Source organism: Salvelinus fontinalis, chromosome 25 (genome assembly GCF_029448725.1).
Source record: "Salvelinus fontinalis isolate EN_2023a chromosome 25, ASM2944872v1, whole genome shotgun sequence".
NCBI lineage: Eukaryota > Metazoa > Chordata > Actinopteri > Salmoniformes > Salmonidae > Salvelinus > Salvelinus fontinalis.
This window is the reverse complement of record NC_074689.1, coordinates 32672932-32689009: the sequence shown is the minus strand read 5'-3', so window position 1 is coordinate 32689009 and position 16078 is coordinate 32672932.

Below are 16078 nucleotides of genomic sequence, written 5' to 3'. Positions count from 1 at the left end.
TCACGCAAGGACTTGGAAATAAATGTGCCTGAAAGGAGGTGTGTGTGTGTGTGTGTGTGTGTGTGTGTGTGTGTGTGTGTGTGTGTGTGTGTGTGTGTGTGTGTGTGTGTGTGTGTGTGTGTGTGTGTGTGTGTGTGTGTGTGTGTGTGTGTGTGTAGCTGTGATCGGCAACCTTCTGAAGATGCAGAAATAATAACGCAGTAAAGGCTGTCTGCCAACTGTTCCACCTCACTGAGTTTCCCTCCTGTGAAAGAGGTGTGTGTGCTGGTGTGTGTGTGTGCTGGTGTGTGTGTGTGCTGGTGTGTGCGTTTACTGAAGGTAGACTGGAGTTGTGCTGGAAGGTTTCAGGGCATCCAACAGTTCTTTTCACTTCAGCAGGGTAGAAAAAGAACAGCTAAAAAATCGACAAGACCCACTGGGCACACCACGTCATTTCAACGTGGATTATTGGGTAATATTTGGTTGAGACGTTGATCAAGATTACCCGTTAGGCCTCTGTTCACTCAAAAAGACAGCCAAAGTTAGTTGAATTTCCAATGTGTTATCACTATGCTTTCAACCATCTAAAAGCACAACCAAATTCTAATGGAAAGACAATGCCTGATTTTTGGTTTAGTTGTCCCCCAAATGCCTATCACTGTGCTTTCAACCATTTAAAAGCACAGCAAAGTTCAAATGGGAATACAATGTCAGATATTTTGTTTATTTATACAACAGATTAATGTGACATCACTGTGTTTCATCTAATAGCCGAACCAAATGACCTGAATGGCAGTTGAGATTACATTCAAAGTACGTGGAGCAAGTGATCAATGCCGTTCGAGATTCTGCACAGATTATTAAAGCAATTGTGAAGATCTCCACAGACCTATGATGACCGATGCATGCTATCTTAAACATGCATACTTTATCTAATTACATAATGTATAGTTACAGTAACCTAAAAATGTGGCCATGGATGTGTTACTCATTTTAAGGTTGAACTTTATATTTGTTTGTAAGATAGAGTAAATATCATTAAGTTAAGGCTATTACAAAAGTAATATTGAATTGTTTGGTTGACAATGCAACCAAATATCAACATTTTAAAGGAAATGTATCTACTGCTTGGATAGTTCCATTCTTTAACTTTTATTTTTGGTTGAGTTGGCGACGTGAATCCAACATATAATTTGTTAACTTGTCGACAAATAAATATGTTATTTATTGCATTTCAAAAGTGATATTGAATTGTATTTGGATGTCAACACAACCAAATATCTTGCCTGATGACTCACATTGAATTCTTCCACTGCTCTATCAATCGCTACATACTTAATTGCGGAAAAGAAATAAACATTTGTGGCATGGCGTTTGGCCGGAGCAAAGAGACTGGGTAAGTCAGGCAACCAAATATCAACATTTGAAGGAGATTTATCTTCTGCTTGGATAGTTCCATCTGTGTTACTAATTTAGTCTGGCTTTAAATTACAGTTTGTCTACAAAATTAAGTTTGTTTCCATCTCAACCAAAAATCTAAGTTAAAGAATAGTACTAAATCAAATCAAACTTTAAATGCACTCCAGCATATGGTTGCGTTGACAACTAAACACAATTCAATATCACTAAATATAATTTCATTTTTATCAACTAGAGCTTGAAACTAGAGGTCTTTATCGGCTCCAAAAAGTTGGACCTGGAACCCGAACGGACCCGAAAACAATCAGACCCGAACACGAATGGACACGACAACAACCAGACCCGAACACGAATGGACACGACAACAACCAGACCCGAACACAAATGGACACGACAACAACCAGACCCGAACACGAATGGACACGACAACAACCAGACCCGAACACGAATGGACACGACAACAACCAGACCTAGACCGGTCCGGGTCTAGATCAGACTCGATTGGAGCTGGAGTTATAAAAAATGTATGTTTGCTAGCCAAATTGCTCTTCTGGTTAACAAATAGATAATTAAATGTTGGATAGGCCTTATCAGCGTAAAATAAATATGCTATGGGCTATGCAGAGCCGAGGTCGGGTCCATTCAGGTCCACTCAGGTCTAGCAGCTGTAGTTACATAGACCCGAGACCTGATGTCAATCAAACAGGATCTGACCGGGACCCGAGGGAAGAGTTAGAATTTTGGACTCGGACTCGCTCGAGTCCAGGGTCTGGTACCGGGTCTGGTCTCGGACCCGTTAGGCCTCTGTTCTATTCTGCTATCTTTTTTTGCAGAATTCTGGTTTGAATTAAAACAATGGCTGTTGATGACTTTGCAAATGCCTAAATAGCATCATTGAGGATAAATGAGTATGGTCACATTTCATTTGCTCTGTTAAACCTACCCTTTGGAATGACTTCGATAGCAGCATTGATTTGATCTAGTTTCTCTCAACAATCATTCTCATAATAGTACATTAGTAAGAGTCAGGGACATCATAGCTAAGCTGGGCTTGGTTAAAACCCTGGATGGGAGACTAAAGGGTAGCTGTAGATAGATTAGTTCTCCAGTAAGAGGTGCTGCCCAGCCGATTGTTTTTTTTTTATTCTGAGTAGATATAATGTTGAAGATTTGACGGTGTTTTAACGGTACAAATTCAACAAATTTTACACAAGGTTTGTCTATGTTGAAATTTGGTTAACACGATGACATAATTCTGCGGTTGAAATTTTACCCTCGAAACAAGTTGATGACAAACAAAAATCCTATATATTTTCCACGTCATAGTACATTGACAAATTACGTTGAAACAACGTTGATTCAATCAGTTTGTGCCCAGTGGGAACACTTCTCACTATGTTGGGTGGCTGGTCTTAAAGGTGGCTTTTGGACTCACTTCTACTTTGTGCCCTGTTATAGAACTGTCTCTGTATTAGAACTGTACACAACTCACCCCAAGTTCCAGTTGATGAAACTGCAGAAATGCATAGGTGTCCCAAAGTGAACTAACCTGACTGTGTGTTTTGTGTATTTCAAGCACAATGTCTGTATGATCAACTGTGTGTGTGTGTGTGTGTGTGTATCCTGAGGTTGAATGTGTACCTGCTCCCTGTGAAACACAGTGTCCTTTTTCATATAAATCAATATTAAACAGTGTCCAAACTGTCATGGAGTCATCTGTCCATTCTTTCAGAGTTTCTACCGTTACCATCCAATACTTTTCTCGAATAAGGACAAAGCACATTGCTGAGGTTTTGGCGGCTGGCTTAAGAAAGGATATATATATTACTAACATCACAGTTGTTTGGGCCATATCTGTTCTTAAACCATCCATGTACAGCACCCCCCCCCCCCCCCCCCCCCCCCCCACCACCACCACCACCACCACCACCACCACCACCACCATAAACTCACACAATACAAATGTTCCATGGTTAAGTCTGTTGCCATAGTGCTAGTCTTACGGCTGACTCGGTCCCAGCAGGAGGATTTACACGGTTAGAGACGAGACCCAGAAGAACAGAAACAACACTCCAAGTGTATAAACTGACACCCAAGTGGGGGACAAACCACAAAACAGTCTTGGGGAGTGAGCAGCCAACATACACACTACATACACTGAGTGTACAAAACATTAGGAACACCGTCCTACTATTGAGTTGCACCTCCCTTTTGCCCTCAAAACAGCTTCAATTTGTCGGTACATGGACTCTATAAGGAGTCGAAAGTTTTTTTAAATTGTATTTATTTTACCTTTATTTAACTAGGCAAGTCAGTTAAGAACAAATTCTTATTTCAATGACGGCCTAGGGTTGGGTTGACTGCCTTGTTCAAGGGCAGAACGACTGATTTTTTGCATTCTACAGGGATGCTGGCCCTTGTTGACTCCAATGCTTCCCACAGTTGTGTCAAGTTTTTTATTTAACCTTTATTTAACTAGGCAAGTCAGTTAACCTGTCTGGCTCTGGCGTTCCGCTAGCGGAACTCCTCCCACATTCCACTGAAAAGGCAGAGCGCGAAATTCAAAAGATATTTTTTAGAAATATTTAACTTTCACACATTAACAAGTCCAATACAGCAAATGAAAGATACACATCTTGTGAATCCAGTCAACATGTCCGATATTTTAAATGTTTTACAGCGAAAACACCACATGTATTTATGTTAGCTCACCACCAAATACAAAAAAGGACAGACATTTTTCACAGCACAGGTAGCATGCACAAAGCCAACCTAACTAACCAAGAACCAACCAAACTAACCAAGAAACAACTTCATCAGATGACAGTCTTATAACATGTTATACAATAAATCTATGTTTTGTTTGAAAAATTTGCATATTTGAGGTATAAATCAGTTTTACATTGCAGCTACAATCACAGCTACCGTCAGAAATAGAACCGAAGCAGCCAGAGTAATTACAGACACCAACGTCAAATACCTAAATACTCATCATAAAACATTTCTGAAAAATCGATGGTGTACAGCAAATTAAAGACAAACATCTTGTGAATCCAGCCAATATTTCCGATTTTTTAAGTGTTTTACAGCGAAAACACAATATAGCATTATATTAGCTTACTACAATAGCCTACCACACTACCGCATTCATTCATCAAGGCACGTTAGCGATAGTAATAGGCACGTTAGCGATAGCGAATAAACCAGCAAGATATATAATTTTTGACTAACCTTGATAAGCTTCATGAGATGACAGTCCTATAACATCAGGTTATACATACACTTATGTTTTGTTCGAAAATGTGCATATTTAGAGCTGAAATCAGTGGTTATACATTGTGCTAACGTAGCATCTTTTTCCCACAACGTCCGGATATTTTTCTGACACTTTTTCTGACACACATATTCTGACCAAATAACTATTCATAAACATAACTAAAAAATACATGTTGTATAGGAAATGATAGATACACTAGTTCTTAATGCAATCGCCGTGTTAGAATTCTAAAAATAACTTCATTACGATATGCAGTTTACGTTATGGCGAGAGCGTGCCCAAAACCTGGCCGCAAACTACTAGTTCACATGTACAACAGATATATGAAATAACATCATAAAATGGGTCCTACTTTTGCTGTTCTTCCATCAGAATGTTGTACAAGGGGTCCTTTGCCCAGAACAATCGTTGTTTGGTTTTAGAACGACCTTTTTCCCTCTCGATTTAGCAAGCATACTTGCCAAGTGGCGCGAATCTCTCCATCGTCAACAAACTCAGAGAACGGAACACGGCAAAACTCCCGAAAAAATTTCAATAATCTGATTAAACTATATTGAAAAAACATACTTTACGATGATATTGTCACATGTATCAAATAAAATCAAAGCCGGAGATATTAGTCGTCCATAACGACAGCTTATCAGAAGGCAAATCCAGGTCCCTTCACGCGCTCTCCAGAAAACAGGAAACTGGTGACACGTCATGCCGAGAGCTATTATTCGACACCAGATCAAGTTACACACTCCATTTCTTCTCTCACTGCCTGTCGACATCTAGTGGAAGATGTACGAAGTGCATCTAAACTAATAAATATCAAGGACTTTAATAGGCCGGCCCTAGAACAGTGCATCGATTTCAGATTTTCCACTTCCTGTCAGGAAGTTTGCTGCAAAAGGAGTTCTGTTTTACTCACAGATATAATTCAAACGGTTTTAGAAACTAGAGAGTGTTTTCCTATCCAATAGTAATAATAATATGCATATTGTACGAGCAAGAATTGAGTACTAGGCTGTTTAAATTGGGCACGATTTTCCCCCAAAGTGAAAACAGCGCCCTCTGTCCTCAACAGGTTAAGAACAAATTCTTATTTATAATGACTTCCTACCAAGGAACGGTGGGTTAACTGCCTTGTTCAGGGGCAGAATAACATATTTTTACCTTGTCAGCTCAGGGATTCAATCCAGCAACCTTTTGGTTACTGGCCCAACGCTCTAACCACTAGGCTACCTGCCGCCCCAAAAAAGTTGGCTGGATGTCATTTGGGTGGTGGACCATTCTTGATACACACAGGAAACTGTTGACTATTAAAAAAACTTTAGGGTTGCAGTTCATGACACACTCAAACTGGTGCACCTGACACCTACTACCATACCCCATTCAAAGGCACTTAAATCTTTGTCTTGCCCATTCACCCTCTGAATGGCACACATACACAATCCATGTCTCAATTCTCTCAAGGCTTAAAAATACTCCTTTAACCTGTCTCCTTCCCTTCATCTACACTGACTGAAGTGGATTTAACAGGTGACATCAATAAGGGATCATAGCTTTAACCTGGTCACTCTATGCCAACTTGACACAACTGTGGGAAGCATTGGAGTCAACATGGGCCAGCATACCTGTGGAACGCTGTCAACAACTCTGTATGGCTTCATTTTAAAGGAGGATACTTTAAACAGGGATCCATTGTCAATCCAACAAAAATGTAAGGTTTTAATCTGTAAAGAGCCCACTCTTCAATATAGAACGGGCCTCTCTTAGTAGCTTACAAGAAAACCAGTTTGGATTTAGATACAATGTAGGCTTTAACTTCTCTAGGGTAGGGGGCAGCATTTGGAATTTTGGACGAAAAAGCGTGCCCAAATTAAACTGCCTGCTACTCAGCCATAAAAGCTAGAATATGCATAATTATTATTATTTTTATTTTTTTATTTTTTTTACCTTTATTTAACTAGGCAAGTCAGTTAAGAACAAATTCTTATTTTCAATGACGGCCTAGGAACAGTGGGTTAACTGCCTGTTCAGGGGCAGAACGACAGATTTGTACCTTGTCAGCTCAGGGATTTGAACTTGCAACCTTCCGGTTAATAGTCCAACGCTCTAACCACTAGGCTACCCTGCCGCCCCATATAATTAGTAGATTTGGATAGAAAACACTCTGACGTTTCTAAAACTGTTTGAATGATGTCTGTGAGTATAACAGAACTCATATGGCAGGAAAAAGCCTGAGAATAAATCCAACCAGGAAGTGGGAAATCTGAGGTTTGTAGTTTTTCAAATCTTTACCTATCGAATACACAGGGGTCATATTGCACTTCCTAAGGCTTCCACTAGATGTCAACAGTCTTTAGAACCTTGTTTGATGCTTCTACTGTGAAGTGGGGGCGAATGAGAGGGGAATGAGTCAGAGGTCTGCCAGAGAGCCACGAGCTGGCCACGCGCGTTCATGTGAGAGTTAGACCTGCGTTCCATTGCATTTCTGAAGACAAAGGAATTCTCCGGTTGGAACATTATTGAAGATTTATGTTAAAAACATCCTAAAGATTGATTCTATACATCATTTGACATGTTTCTACGGACTGCAACGGAACGTTTTTACTTTTCGTCTGCACCTAGTAATCGTGCCTCATGAATTTGGATTACTGGGCTAAACACGCGAACAAAAAGGAGGTATTTGGACATAAATGATGGACATTATCGAACAAAACAAACATTTATTGTGGAACTGGGATTCCTGGGAGTGCATTCTGATGAAGATCATCAAAGGTAAGTGAATATTTATAATGCTATTTCTGACTTCTGTTGACTACACAACACGGCGGATATCTGTTTGGGTTGTTTTGGTCTCTGAGCGCTGTACTCAGATTATGGCATGGTGTGCTTTTTCCGTAAAGTTAAAAAGAAATCTGACACAGCGTTTGCATTAAGGAGAAGTGGATCTAAAATTCCATGCATAACAGTTGTATCTTTTAGCAATGTTTATTATGAGTATTTCTGTAAATTGATGTGGCTCTCTGCAAAATCACCGGATGTTTTGGAACTACTGAACATAACGTGCCAATGTAAACTCAGATTTTTGGATATAAATATAAACATTTACCGAACAAAACATACATGTATTGTGTAACATGAAGTCCTATGAGTGTCATCTGATGAAGATCATCAAAGGTTAGTGATACATTTTATCTCTATTTCTGCTTTTTGTGACTCCTCTCTTTGGCTGGAAAAATGGCTGTGTTTTTCTGTGACTTGGCTTTGATCTAACATAATCGTTTGGTGTGCTTTCGTCGTAAAGCGTTTTTGAAATCGGACACTGTGGCTGGATTTAAAACAAGTGTATCTTTAAAATGGTGTAAAATACTTGTATGTTTGAGGAATTTTAAATATGGGATTTCTGTTGTTTTGAATTTGGCGCCCTGCAGTTTCACTGGCTGTTGACGAGGTGGGACGCTACCCACATACCCTAGTGAGGTTAAGAGAAGTTTAATGCCTTTATATTAAATAGTTTTAACCCTACAAAATCATGCTTGTTATATACAGTGCATTCAGAAACTATTCAGACCCCTTGACTTTTTCTACATTTTGTTACGTTACATTCAGAGACTTGTCCAGAAGCCAATCCTGCTTTGTTTTGGCTGTGTGCTTAGGTTCGTTGTCTTGTTTGACGGTGAACCTTCACCCCAGTCTGAGTTCTTGAGCACTCTGGAGCAGATTTTCATCAAGGATCTCTCTGTACTTTGCTCCGTTAATCTTTCCCTCGATCCTGACTAGTCTCCGAGTCCCTGTCGCTGATAAACATCCCCACAGCACAATGCTGCCACCACCATGCTTCACCATAGGGATGGCGCCAGGTTTCCTCCAGACGTGACGCTTGGCAATCAGGCCAAAGAGTTCAATCTTGGAACCAAGATTGGAGCTCTGTCAGCGTGACCATTTTGTTCTTGGTCACCTCCCTGACCAATGCCCTTCTCCCCCGATTGCTCAGTTTGGCTGGGCGGCCAGCTCTAGGAAGAGTCTTGGTGGTTCCAACCTTCATCCATTTAATAATGATGGAGGCCACTGTGTTCTTGGGGACCTTCAATGCTGCATACATTTTTTGGTACCCTTCCCCAGATCTGTGCCTTGACACAATCCTGTCTCTGAGCTCTAAGGACAACTCCTTCGACCACATGGCTCGGTTTTAGCTCTGATATGCACTGTCAACTGTGGGACCTTATATAGACAGGTGTGTGCCTTTACAAATAATGTCCAATCAATTGTATTTACCACAGGTGGACTCAAATCAAGTTGGAGAAAAATCTCAAGGATGATCAATAGAAACTGGATGCACCTGAGCTCAATTTCGAGTCGCATAGCAAAGGGTCTGAATACTTACAGTTGAAGTCGGAAGTTTACATACACTTAGGTTGGAGTCATTAAAACTCGTTTCTCAACCACTCCACAAATTTCTTGTTAACAAACTATAGTTTTGGTTAGGACATCTACTTTGTGCATGACACAAGTTTTCCAACAATTGTTTACAGACAGATTATTTCACTGTATCACAATTCCAGTGGGTCAGAAGTTTACATACACTAAGTTGACTGTGCCTTTAAACAGCTTGGAAAATTCCAGAAAATAATGTCATGGTTTTAGAAGCTTCTGATAGGCTAATTGACATAATTTGAGTCAATTGGAGGTGTACCTGTGAATGTATTTCAAGGCCTACCTTCAAACTCAGTGCCTCTTTACTTGGCATCATGGGAATATCAAAAGAAATCAGCCAAGACCTCAGAAAAATTATTGTAGACCTTCAGAAGTCTGGTTCGTCCTTGGGAGCAATTTCCAAATGCCTGAAGGTACCACATTCATCTGTACAAACAATAGTACTCAAGTATAAACACCATAGGACCACGCAGCCTTCATACCGCTCAGGAAGGAGACGCATTCTGTCTTCTAGAGATGAACGTACTTTGCTGTGAAAAGTGCAAATCATTCCCAGAACAACAGCAAAGGACCTTGTGAAGAATCTGGAGGAAACAGGTACAAAGGTATCTATATCCACAGTAAAACGAGTCCTATATAAAAATAACCTGGAACAACTCAGCAAGGAAGAAGCCACTGCTCCAAAACCGCAATAAAAAAGCCAGACTACGGTTTGCAACTGCACATGGGGACAAAGATCGTACTTTTTGGAGAGATGTCCTCCAGTCTGATGAAACAAAATTAGAACTGTTTGGCCATAATGAGCATCGTTATGTTTGGAGGAAAAAGGGGGATGCTTGCAAGCCGAAGAACACCATCCCAACCGTGAAGCACGGGGGTGGCAGCATCATGTTGTGGGGGTGCTTTGCTGCAGGAGGGTCTGGTGCACTTCACAAAATAGATGACATCATGAGGGGGGAAAATTATGTGGATATATTGAAGCAACATCTCAAGACATCAGTCAAGAAGCTAAAGCTTGGTCGCAAATGGGTCTTCCAAATGGACAATGACCCCAAGCATACTTCCATAGTTGTGGCAAAATGGTTTAAGGACAACAAAGTCAAGGTATTGAAGTGGCCATCACAAAGCCCTGACCTCAATCCCATCGAACATTTGTGGGCAGAACTGAAAAAGCATGTGCGAGCAAGGAGGCCTACAAACCTGACTCAGTTACACCAGCTCTGTCAGGAGGAATGGGCCAAAATTCACCCAACTTATTGTGGGAAGCTTTTGGAAGGCTACCCAAAATGTTCGACCCAAGTTAAACAATTTAAAGGCAATGCTACCAAATACTAACTGAGTGTATGTAAACTTCTGACCCACTGGGAATGTGATGAAAGAAATAAAAGCTGAAATAAATCATGTTCTCTGCTATTATTCTGACATTTTACAATCTTAAAATAAAGTGGTGATCCTAACTGATCTAAGACAGGGAATTTTTACTTGGATTAAATGTCAGGAATTATGAAAAACTTGAGTTTAAAGATTTAGTATTTGGCTACGGTGTATTTAAACCTCCGACTTCAACTGTATGTAAATAAGGTTTTTCTAAAAACCTGTTTTTGCTTTGTAAATATGGGGTATTGTGTGTAGATTGATATTTTTGTTGTCATTAATCAATTTTAGACTAAGGCTGTGACGTAACAAGATGTGAAAAAAGTCAAGGGGTCTGAATACTTTCTGAATGTACTGTAGGTATGGTGACGGAGGGCAACCTGAGAGGTTAACCTGTACGTGTTCATCTACAAAGCCCTTTAGGGTAAACTTCCTCTTTACCTCTGTAGTCTGGTCTCCTTCATCACCAGCAGTTACAGTACCCGGTCTGCTAGGTGGTTGCTACTTAAAGTCCCCAGGACATTTACAGCATTAGGCAAGACTGCCTCCTCGTCTTGTGCACCAGAGGCATGGAATAGTCTACAATCCATGCTTCATCTAGACATTTTAGTGCCACTGAATTAATTTAAAATGTTGATGGGAGACTGTTACAGAGGAGTATAAATGTGTTTTTTTCCAGACGGATCATGTTGTATTGTATTGTTGTGTGTTTTAATCCTGTAATATATTGATTGGTGCTGTCTTCTTGGCCAGGTCTCCCTTGAAAAAGAGACTCTGGGTCTCAATGGGGTTTTCCTGGTTAAATAAAAAAACTTGTTATACTGCTCTTGAAAATTCAAAGTTCTCAGAGAAGTTACCCTTATTTATTATCTTACGTGAAGGATTGTTGTACATTACTTTTACATATTTTGTTAGAGATTCTCCGGAGATTTTAGATGTACTGTATCAAATACTTTCTCAAAATCTGCTCTAAAGATTAAACCTATTTTCCTTGCATTCTCATAGTTTCCCATTATTTACAGTAGTTGTCTAATGTCTCCAATATATCTTAAGATACAGTGGGGAGAACAAGTATTTGATACACTGCCAATTTTGCAGGTTTTCCTACTTACAAAGCATGTAGAGGTCTGTAATTTTTATCATATCATTTATCACTTCAACTGTGAGAATCATATCATTTATCACTTCAACTGTGAGAGACGGAATCTAAAACAAATATCCAGGAAATCACATTGTATGATTTTTAAGTAATTAATTTGCATTTTATTGCATGACATAAGTATTTGATCACCTACCAACCAGTAAGAATTCCGGCTCTCACAGACCTGTTCGTTTTTCTTTAAGAAGCCCTCCTGTTCTCCACTCATTACCTGTATAAAAGACACCTTTCCACACACTCAATCAAACAGACTCCAACCTCTCCACAATGGCCAAGACCAGAGAGCTGTGTAAGGACATCAGGGATAAAATAGTAGACCTGCACAAGGCTGGAATGGGCTACAGGACAATAGGCAAGCAGCTTGGTGAGAAGGCAACAACTGTTGGTGCAATTATTAGAAAATGGAAGAAGTTGAAGATGACGGTCAATCACCCTCGGTCTGGGGCTCCATGCAAGATCTCATCTCGTGGGGCAACAATGATCATGAGGAAGGTGAGGGATCAGCCCAGAACTACACGGTAGGACCTGGTCAATGACCTGAAGAGAGCTGGGACAACAGTCTCAAAGAAAACTATTAGTAACACACTACGCCATCATGGATTAAAATCCTGCAGCACACGCAAGGTCCCCCTGCTCAAGCCAGCGCATGTCCAGGCCCGTCTGAAGTTTGCCAATGACCATCTGGATGATCCAGAGGAGGAATGGGAGAAGGTCATGTGGTCTGATGAGACAAAAATAGAGCTTTTTGGTCTAAACTCCACTCGCCGTGTTTGGAGGAAGAAGAAGGATGAGTACAACCCCAAGAACACCATCCCAACCGTGAAGCATGGAGGTGGAAACATCATTCTTTGGGGATGCTTTTCTGCAAAGGGGACAGGACGACTGCACCATATTGAGGGGAGGATGGATGGGGCCATGTATCGCAAGATCTTGGCCAACAACCTCCTTCCCTCAGTAAGAGCATTGAAGATGGGTCGTGGCTGGGTCTGACAACGACCCGAAACACCAGCATGACAACGACCCGAAACACACAGCCAGGGCAACTAAGGAGTGGCTCCGTAAGAAGCATCTCAAGGTCCTGGAGTGGCCTAGCCAGTCTCCAGACCTGAACCCAATAGAAAATCTTTGGAGGGAGCTGAAAGTCCGTATTGCCCAGCGACAGCCCCGAAACCTGAAGGATCTGGAGAAGGTCTGTATGTGTAACAGTATAACTTTACGTCCGTCCCCTCGCCCATACCCGGGCTCGAACCAGGGACCCTCTGCACACATCAACAACTGACACCCAGGGGGGACTAACGACGTCGTTACCCATCGCTCCACAGAGCAAGGGGAACCACTACTTCAAGGTCTCAGAGCAAGTGACGTAACCGATTGAAAGGCTAATGGCGTGCACCACCGCTAACTAGCTAGCCATTTCACATCCGTTACATATGGTGGAGTGGGCCAAAATCCCTGCTGCGGTGTGTGCAAACCTGGTCAAGAACTACAGGAAACGTATGATCTCTGTAATTGCAAACAAAGGTTTCTGTACCAAATATTAAGTTCTGCTTTTCTGATGTATCAAATACTTATGTCATGCAATAAAATGCAAATGAATTACTTAAAAATCATACAATGTGATTTTCTGGATTTTTGTTGAAGTGTACCTATGATAAAAATTACAGACCTCTACATGCTTTGTAAGTAGGAAAACCTGCAAAATCGGCAGTGTATCAAATACTTGTTCTCCCCACTGTATATATCAATATAATATGACTTGAGATATATCAATATAACATATCTTAGGAATCCTGCTTAATAATGTCCGGTAAGACCTTTTTTATTCTGAGTAATACATTTTGACAATATTTTTACATCACAACATTGAAGGGTGGAGGTGTGTTCTTGGCACATCTCTATGGAAACCAGGGGGGACTAAGGATGTGGGGTGGGGAAGTGTAGGTGGAGAGAGAGAGATTAAATGGATCTAAGGCTCCTACTAGGGAGAAGAAATTGATTCCCCACATTGGAGACGAGCGGCTGCAGGTTGGAGCTGGGCTGGATGCTTGGAGACGTCCAGGAAGGTGGGTGTGGGAACCCCATGCTGATCAGGAACGGAAGTTATATGGAATTGCTAACGGGTCATGTCTGGCTTGTAGCGTATTCACAGTTTACAACTATAATGTAGATTCATCACATTAATTTGGAGTAAATGTATACCATCTTTCTGTGAAACTGTCCGTTTGTTTACTATTTTGACTGTTCATCTCGTGTTCTCCTCCAACAAGTTTTCAGCCTTCATTCACTTTGAGTGTGTATTTACTGACCCTACTCTCTTTCTCAATGTTCTCATTGATTAAGTTCCCTAAACCTGAACTGCTAATCTATCTTGCATTAGACCATTCAATTGTGCCTTTTCTTCACGCATTGGAGTAAATTCCCCTGACCTTTGCATTCCTGCCTTTACGTGTCCTTAACACAGATTTGGCAGACACTGCTTTCACACAGACCACAACACACCGGGTTGGAAGCAACAACACACACATTCTACAGAATATTTATTGAAATGTTATCTATGCGGAATTTCCAATATACTGCTGCTTATTGATGGAGTTGAACTGGAATTCCATTGAAGTACACGATTGTTCAAAAGTTTGGAGTCACTTTGAAATGTCCTTGTTTTCCTTGAAAACATACATGAAATGAGTTGCAAAATGAATAGGAAATAGTCACGACGTTGACAAGGTTATAAATATTGATTTTTAATTGAAATAATAATTGTGTCCTTCAAACTTTGCTTTCGTTAAAGAATCCTCAATTTGCAGAAATTACAGCCTTGCAAACCTTTGACATTCTAGTTGTCAATTTGTTGAGGTGATCTGAAGAGATTTCACCCCATGCTTCCTGAAGAACCTCCCACAAGTTGGATTGGCTTGATGGGCACTTCTTACATACCATACGGTCAAGCTGCTCCCACAACAGCTCAATAGGGTTGAGATCCGGTGACTGTGCTGGCCACTCCACAGAATACCAGCTGACTGCTTCTTCCCTAAATAGTTATTGCATAGTTTGGAGCTGTGCTTTGGGTCATTGTCCTGTTAAAGGAGGAAATTGGCTCCAATTAAGCGCCATCCACTGGGCATGGCGTTGCAAAATGGAGTGATAGCCTTCCTTCTTCAAGATCCATTTCACCCTGTACAAATCTCCCACTTTACCATCACCAAAGCATCTCCAGACCATCACATTGCCTCCACCGTGCTTGTGTAACAGTTTAACTTCAGTCCATTCCCTCGCCCCGATCCGGGCGCGAACCAGGGACCCTCTGCACACAACAACAGTCACCCACGAAGCATCGTTACCCATCGCTCCACAAAAGCCACGGCCCTTGCAGAGCAAGGGGAACCACTACTTCAAGGTCTCAGAGCAAGTGACGCCACCGATTGAAAGGCTATTAGCGTGCACCACTGCTAACTAGCTAGCCATTTCAAATCCGTTACACTTGACAGATGGTGTCAAGCACTCCTCCAGCATCTTTAAATGTTTTCTGCGTCTCACGAATGTTCTTCTTTGTGATCCGAACGCCTCAAACTTAGATTAGTCTGTCCATAACACCTTTTTCCAATCTTCCTCTGTCCAGTGTCTGTGTTTTTTTGCCCATCTTAATCTTTTCTTTTTATTGGCCAATCTGAGTCATGGCTTTTTCTTTGCAACTCTGCCTAGAAGGCCAGCATCCCGGAGTCACCTCTTCACTGTTGACTTTGAGACTGGTGTTTTGCGGGTACTATTTAATGAAGCTGCCAGTTGAGGACTCGTGAGGCATCTGTCTCTCAAACTAGACACTCTAATGTACTTGTCCTCGTGCTCAGTTGTGCACTGGGGCCTCCCACTCCTCTTTTTATTCTGGTTAGAGCCAGTTTGCGCTGTTCTGTGAAGAGAGTAGTACACAGCGTTGTATAAGATTTTCAGTTTCTTGGCAATTTCTCACATGGAATAACCTTCATTTCTCAGAACAAGAAAAGACTGACGAGTTTCAGAAGAAAGTTCTTTGTTTGTTGTTAATTGCAAAAGGGTTTTCTAATGATCAATTAGCTAATCCAAGTTTATCATTTTAAAAGGCTAACACAACATACCATTGGAACACAGGAGTGATGGTTGCTGATAATGGGCCTCAGTACACCTATGTAGATATTCCATAAATTAAAAAAATGCCATTTCCAGCTACAATAGTCATTTACAACATTAACAATTTCTACACTGTATTTCTGATCAATTTGATGTTATTTTAATGGACAAAAATGTTGCCTTTCTTTCAAAAACAAGGACATTTCTAAGTGACCCCAAACTTTTGAAAGGTAGTGTATATATGTAGCACCTGTTATTAGTTAACATCATCAATAATAACTCCAGGTAAATGATAGTGGGTAGTATAGTGTATAGCCCGGAGAAAGGGAGAACAAACACAGGCA